This window comes from Pseudorca crassidens, chromosome 4, assembly GCF_039906515.1.
Source record: "Pseudorca crassidens isolate mPseCra1 chromosome 4, mPseCra1.hap1, whole genome shotgun sequence".
Taxonomy (NCBI): domain Eukaryota; kingdom Metazoa; phylum Chordata; class Mammalia; order Artiodactyla; family Delphinidae; genus Pseudorca; species Pseudorca crassidens.
In genome coordinates this window covers 56937684-56945279 of record NC_090299.1, presented here as the reverse complement: position 1 = coordinate 56945279, position 7596 = coordinate 56937684, and the positions used below count along the sequence as shown (strand labels likewise).

Genomic DNA, 7596 nt, shown 5'->3' with positions numbered 1-7596 from the left:
CATGAGAATGGTATTGTGCCTACTCTACAGTTTCATAGTAATTATATGTATATTGGGAATATTGGTTAATTTCTCTTTCTCTCCCTTATAATTTCATATATTTAAAAATAATATCCAAGAATTAGAGAGCTGTTCTTTTCATTGTTAAGATTTAAAGATCATCTGTTGAAATGATTACTATTAATTTATTCATACTCTAATTTACTTTAAACAAAAAATACGAAGTATTTTTATTTTTAATAAAGGTTGGATACATTTATGATTTGATATACATAGAGTGAAATGATTACTAGTCAAGCTAATTAACATATCAGATCCTCACAAGGTTACCATTTTGTGCATGTGATGAGAGCACAAGAAATCTACTGTCAGCAAATTTCTGACAGCAGAAATTAAAACACTGTAAAGCAATTATACTCCAATAAAGATGTTAAAAAAAAAAACTATAGTCATCATACTGTACATTAGATCTCTAGACTTCTTCATCCTGCATCACTGCAACTTTATGCCCTTTGACCAACATCTCCCCATTTTCCCCACCTCCCCTCCCCAGTTTTACTCTCTGCTTGTAGATCTTCAAGGAGATTTTGCCTTTGGCAACAACATGAATGAACCTAGAGGACATTAGGCTGCGTGAAAATAAGCCAGACACAAAAACAAGTGACATCATGCACTTCTTTTTCTAGGTTGAATCTACAAAATTGTGTTTTTTTAATCCAAAACTAAATTGAGTGCTAGAACGAGCTAGACACTGATTTCAAAAATATATAGTAAAAAAAATGCCCATTACAAATACAGTTTTTCTATCTTTGTATGGGTGTTTAGGATCTAAATTTTTATTTTCCTGCTCCTTAGAATAATAGGAAATTGACATATTGCCAAGGCTATCTCATGGAAAAATGCCTCTTCCCTTAAATTCCTATAGCCAGTATCCATTGGCCTCTTACCTATAGTTTCTCTAGATTCCAACTTGTCTTTCCTCTACTATAAGAATAACCTGAATTTATGTTGTAATAAATATCCTTTAATAAGGAATTAAGACTCTAGTGGAGATTCCTGCACCAGAATACAATGAACTACTTTAATATCTTGAATTCTAAAGAAATCCTGATTGAGTATAATCAGAGAAATTTAAAGTTCTATTATCATGTGGTGACAATCTTCTGAGTGCCCACTAGGTTCCAGGCATATGTTCCTGAAGATGAGCTATTTATGTTTTTAAGAGTTAATTATCTGAATGGTTCTGCATTGGTTTATCCCCAATTAGATGCAGCCTTTCCTCTCCATAGGGAGGATACAAATACCACGCAGTTTTATTTAGCTTAGAGATAACAAAGAACAAAAAATATGTCTTTTTAAATCTTGAATCAATGGGTTCATTTTCAACTGTATGATTGTCAAATTTGTGTCTTCTAAAGAAATGTATGCTATAAAGCTATATGATTTTTCACATATAATTTGTGAAATGCTGCTTGCATATGCCCACCCTAACTAATTTCATGAAGTTGATCTGAAAACTTCATTTGCCTTGACACTATTTTAAGATTCATTAATAATGAGCTCTCATGAATATATGGAGATGGTATGTCAGAGCCTGTAGCATCTCTGTACTGTTTGTGGATAGGCAATGAATATCTATTAATTTGTTCTTAGTCTCCAACCTGGTCTCTTAGCATTGAACATTAACTAGTTATTTATTTTGACATTGAAAATAGAAATATCACTTTTATTGACAAAATAGGGCCACAAAGGGCAGCTCCACAGAACACAAATAAGACAACCCTAAGACAAGAGTGTAAAACTGTAGCAGACAGGTTAATACTCTTCACCTTCATCCTCTCCCACCTCCTCTCCAACCTCCTTGTAAACCTTCTCAAGGGCAGCCATGTCCTCACAGGCTTCAAAACACTTTCCTTACTCCATACCCTCACCCACGTAACACTGAACAAAGGCACGCTTGTCATACATTAGGTTAAACTTGTGGTTCAGGCAAGCCCAGGCCTCAGCGATGGCTGTGGCGCTGCTCAGCATGCACAGAGCAAGCTGTACTTTGGCCAGGTTTCCACCAGGTACCACAGTGGGAGGCTGGTAATTATTGCCAACTTTGAAGCCTGTCTAGTCCACAAACTGGATGGTATGCTTGGTCTTGATGGTAGCAATGGCAGCATTGACATCTTTGGGAACCACATCACCATGGTACAACAGGCAGTAAGCCATGCATTTACCATGGTGAGGGTTGTATTTCATCATCTGGTTGGCTGTTTCAAAGCAAGCATTGGTGATCTCTGCTACAGTAAGCTGTTCATGGTAGGCTTTCTCAGCAGAGATGACAGGGGCATATGTAGATAGAGGGAAGTGGATGTGGGGATAAGGGCACCAAGCTTGTCTGGAATTCTGTCAGATCAATATTTGGGCTCCATCCAATCTCAGGGAAGCAGTGATGGAGGACACTACTTGGCTCATGAGGTGATTAAGATTAGTGTAGGTTGGGTGCTCAATATCGAGGTTTCTACAACAGAAGTAATAGATGGCCTCATTGTCTACCATGAAGGCACAATGAGTGCTCCAGCGTGGTGTGTGTGGTGAGGATGGAGTTGTAGGGCTCAATTACAGCTGAGGAAACCTGGGGTGCTGGGCAAATGGAGAACTCCAGCTTGGACTTCTTGCCATAATCAACAGAGAGACGTTCCATCAGCAGGGAGGTAAACCTAGAACCAGTTCCCCCAACAAAGCTGTGGAAAACCAAGAAACCCTGAAGACCTGTATACTATTTCCAAATCCGGTCCAAGACAAAGTCAATGATCTCCTTGCCAATGGGGTAGTGACTGCGGGCATAGTTATTGGCAGCATCTTCCTTGCCTGTGAGGAACTGCTCAGGGTGGAAGAGCTGGCAGTAGGTGCTAGTGCAAAATGCATCAATGACCGTGGGTTCCAGGTCTACAAACACTGTTGTGGGCACATGCCTGCCAGTGCCTGTCTCGCTGAAGAAGGTGTTGAAGGAGTCATCCCTTCCCCCAATAGTCTTGTCACCTGACATCTGGCCATTGGGCTGGATGTCGTGTTCCAGTCAGTAGAACTCTCAGAAGGCATTGCTGATGGGGACACCGGCCTGGCCAACATGAATGGAAATGCACTCACACATGGCTGAGACTTGTAGGGTTCTGTGGCACTGGAGGAGGTGAGGGGACAGCCACAAAGATCTCCCACTAACAGATTACAAAGGAGTCCGGGGAAGAAGTAGTCAAACATTAACTATTTAAAAAGCAGTTCATTAGATATATTATTTTTGATTTTAGAAGTATACATGTGCATTCATATACATATTATATATAAGAAGATAATATGCAACAAAATAGCAATAATACTTTTCACTGCATAAGAAAATTAGAAAAAAATTATTATCCTTATTTCTGTATTTTTAAAATGTTTTCACTCAAGTTTACAAGAAACAACACTAATACAGTTATAGCAACAATATAATTTGTTTTTACCAGTGATTTTTAACTGATCGGTACTCATAAATGCATTTAGAGAGCTAGTATTATGACTGTTTTGTATAAAAGAATCCACCCTCATCTTGATTGCCTTACATGAATAAGTGATAAGATTGAATCCATATATTACAACCATAAATCTTGTACATTCCCCACTATGATTTTAAAAGAAAAAACAAAGTGCTGACCTTTTTAGGACTGAGAATAAATACCTAACAGCAGGGAATGAAGAGAAGCTCAACCATCAGAGAAAGATAATTGGGCAAATTGAGACTCAACGTATACCTTCCAACACAGCTAGGATCTGCGTAGTTGGGCATTCAGAAGGGTAGGATTTCTGGGTAAGGGATAGAGCACCAGGAAATCAAAGCTATGGACAAAAAATGATCATGGGATTGATGGAGATGTAGGAAAATTTAGAGAATAAAATTTTATTAAATAAGTGCCTAAATCATATTCATGTATGCTTTTAATACAATTTTGGTGAATAAACAAAAAATTAAAACGTGAAGAGAATATACCTAGATAGGAGGCATCTGTTTCCTCAACTATACATTTGTTGCCTAATTTATGATGAAAATAGATAAATTTTATTGTGTACTTTGTATATGCTTGTCAGTATGCTAAGAACTTTAGACACACTTTTATTTAAATACCTGAACAATTCACTTAAGTAGATATTATTGTCCCCATTTTTAAATGACAAAACCAAAACTCAGAAGATTAAGTAACTTGGCCAAAGTAAGTCATTTAGGTAGTGGCAGAGCCAGGATTTGACACTGCATTGCCTGCATTCCAAGTTGAAGGGATTATTTCTTTTAGTATTAGGACCCTAACATTCAAGAAATTTGAACTCCAGTGACTTCATGGTTACCAAGTCTCACTATTCAGTTATGTGTGCTTTAGAAATACTTATTCTTATCCTGTATATATAATCTTTGCAAATGTCATCTGTGTATTATGCTAATAAAGCAAGTTGCATAAAAACATGGTATGACTTTGCAATTCAATCCTGACAAAAACTTTAATTAGAAAGTCATAGAAAAAGATCCTCTTACAAATTATCCAAAATTTGCTCCCTCACAACCATCTGCTATTCATACTTCTGTTACATGGAAGTCAGATATCTCGGTTTGTGAAAATTTAGTTAGTGCTATGGTAGTGCCAGTACCTACCATAGCAGTAAGTATGGTAGAACCAGGATTTATTTTTTTAATGTGCCATGTACCTTAGTCATAGCTATAGCTATGGTTATCTAATACCTTCAGCTAATAGCAAAAGGGTCTGCAAAAGAGATTTTGTATTTTCTGTTCTTTTTTCAACATCTATAGCCTTCTGACATCATCTGACTGGAAACAGCTTTTATGTTATAGTATGTATAGTATGAAATAAAAGCGGCCTGAAATTAAAATACACATATATTTTTGAGCATTGCAATTTCACATTTATGAATATTGTTACTACAATTACAAAAGTTGCTCATCTTTACATTTGAAAATAATTCTTAATAACAACAACAAAAAAAATAGTGCCTAGCTGTCTGGTAATTTTCTTCTCCAATGATCAGCCCAGCTGGCAATTTAAAATTTTTAGTTATAGAGAATTTTATAAATTAAAGAAGCCCTCACCACTCCCTATTGATCCAACTTCTTTATACTAAACAAGGCAAGTGATAATGTACAATTTCTTATTTGACAAGACACTACTAAAGAAAAAAAAGAGTAATGTATTTCAGTACATTAAGAAGTAGAACACATATTATCAGTTTCAATACTTTTCTCAATTTATTTGACAAATGTTTATTGGATAACTACTGTGCATAAAGAACTGTGCTGGGCACAAACAATACAGCAGTGAACCTGAATATCTACCCTGATAAATAAAAATATCTACCCTGATAAAACATACTTTTGAGGGAAAGACAGGAAAAAAGATAAAATAGAGAAGAGTCAAGTAGAAATAAGTGCTAAGGAGAAAAAAATGGAGTGGAGGGGGGAGGGAAACAGGGAGAGATGCATATGAGGTTACTAGTTTAGGAACAGTGGTAAGGAAAGGCACTATTTATAAAGTGACGTTTGAGCACAGATCTGAATGAGGTGAGAAAATAAGCCAAGGAGCTCTGGGGGAAGATTCCAGACAAAACCCAGCAAAGATGCCACTGTGGCTGCCAAGAAGAAAGTAAGGGATTTGTGGGGGATGATGTCAGATACATGAGGGTGGGGAGAGGAGGTAAGGGCTGGAAGCATAGGGACTTTGTTTTTTTAATCTGTATGATATAGCAACATACTAGGAGATTCCAAATAAGTCACTAGCATGGTATAACATTTTAAAAGAAACTGCTGGCTTCTGTGTGATGAATTGACTGTAGAGGACAGATAAAAGGCAATAGTGGTAAATCAGTTCTGAGCCAACTGCAAACTACCAGGCAACAAATAAAAGTTACCTTAGAATATAACTTGATTATTACAGGTGTTAATCCTTACAACTGAAAACAAGAAGTAGACAGACTCATATATTTTCATGGTAGAACCAAAAGGCTTTTCTAGCAGATTGGATGTGGTGAGAGAAACAAAAAAGAGAAATCAAGAGTGCCTCCAAAGATGATGAAGATACTTATCGAGAAAAATAAGACTTCAGGGAATTAGTATTTGATTCTGGAAATGAAAGTTTGAGCTGCCTATGAGGTATGCAAGTGCAGATGTTGAGGAAGCAATTGAATCTGAATTCAGAAATTCAGAAATCTGAATTTTAGTAGCATGTCTGTGCTGGAGATGCAAATTTGGGAATTATCATTGTATAAATAGAATGTAACATAATAAGATTAGATGAAATCATCAAAGGACTGAGTGAAAATTGGGGTCAGGAAAAAAAGAAAACAGAAGAGTTAGCAAAGGTAATAAGGAGAAAAACTTAGGAGAATATGTTTTCCTTGAAGCCCAATGAAGAAAATGTTTCAGGAAAGAAGTGATCCAATACTCTTGGCTGTGTGAAGATGAAAACTGAAAACTGCTCATTTAGCAATGGGGAGGTTGTTGATGATTTTGACCAGAGCTATTTTACTAGAGTTCTAGGGGAGAAAGTCTAATTGCAGTGGGTTCAAAAAACAATAAATGAGCAGGGTAGGAGATAGCATGTATAAACACTCATGTTATAGAGTGATGTTAGATGGAGAGGAATTTGAATACAGAGAGGGAATTTTTGTTTGTTTGTAGGATATGTGTGTGTTTGTTGATGGGATTAATCCAATAGACAAGGGAAAAATAATCACACATCAAAGAGAAATGAGAATTGCTAGAATAGTATTCTAGGGACAATATTAGGGATCTAGTGCAAGAGAGGAGCTCTTTCTAGAAGGAGGCCTTTCTAGAAGAACGTATTTTTTTTTATTCATAGTATTAGAAGGAAGAGTAGAAAAATTAAGTCCAGGTACAGCTACGCTGGTACATTTGGTGATGGTGGGGGCTTGTATAAATTCTTTCTTGATTGGTTGTATTTTCTCAGGGAAAGAGAAAGATTTCCTGAGCACCATAATGAGAGGAAACATCAGGGGTTTTAAAAGTGAGGAGAAGGTATAAAAGAATCTTCTCGGAGAATGGAAGAATGAAGGGTTAAAAATATTTAGTCTAATTATTGGGTAAGATTTGGGGCCAACTGAGATCATTAATTATAATTTTAATATGAAACTATTAACCTGACCTGTGTAATTTTTACATACTTGAAGAGTAAAAGTGAAAGAAATTTAACAGAAATGAGTCATAGCTTCATGTTACGACAGTTGAGTGTCAGCTAAAATACCTCACTCACCAAGAAGTTCTAAATGTACAGCCAAATCTCACATCCATTCTAGGTATCTCAAAACAATCGCTTTTTGAATTTTTATATGCAAGATATGAGTGCCTGTGTGGTAAACTCCAGTTTGGAATTATTTTATGTGTTCTAGATAATGGAATCTAGATAATAGAATTTTGATATTTGCCTCCATAATATTTTAAGAGTAGAACTTCAATAGATGCATATTTATTTATAATGTGATCTATGTATTATACATATTCATATATATTAACATATAAATGTGCTAATTATGTGTACTATAAAAATATGA

At 36.0% G+C, this 7596-nt stretch overlaps 1 pseudogene; it reads right to left on the bottom strand.

Annotated features, from left to right (window-relative positions):
* Nucleotides 1-1815: 1815 nt before the first annotated feature.
* Nucleotides 1816-3142, bottom strand: LOC137223142 (tubulin alpha-1C chain pseudogene; annotated as a pseudogene).
* Nucleotides 3143-7596: the final 4454 nt, after the last annotated feature.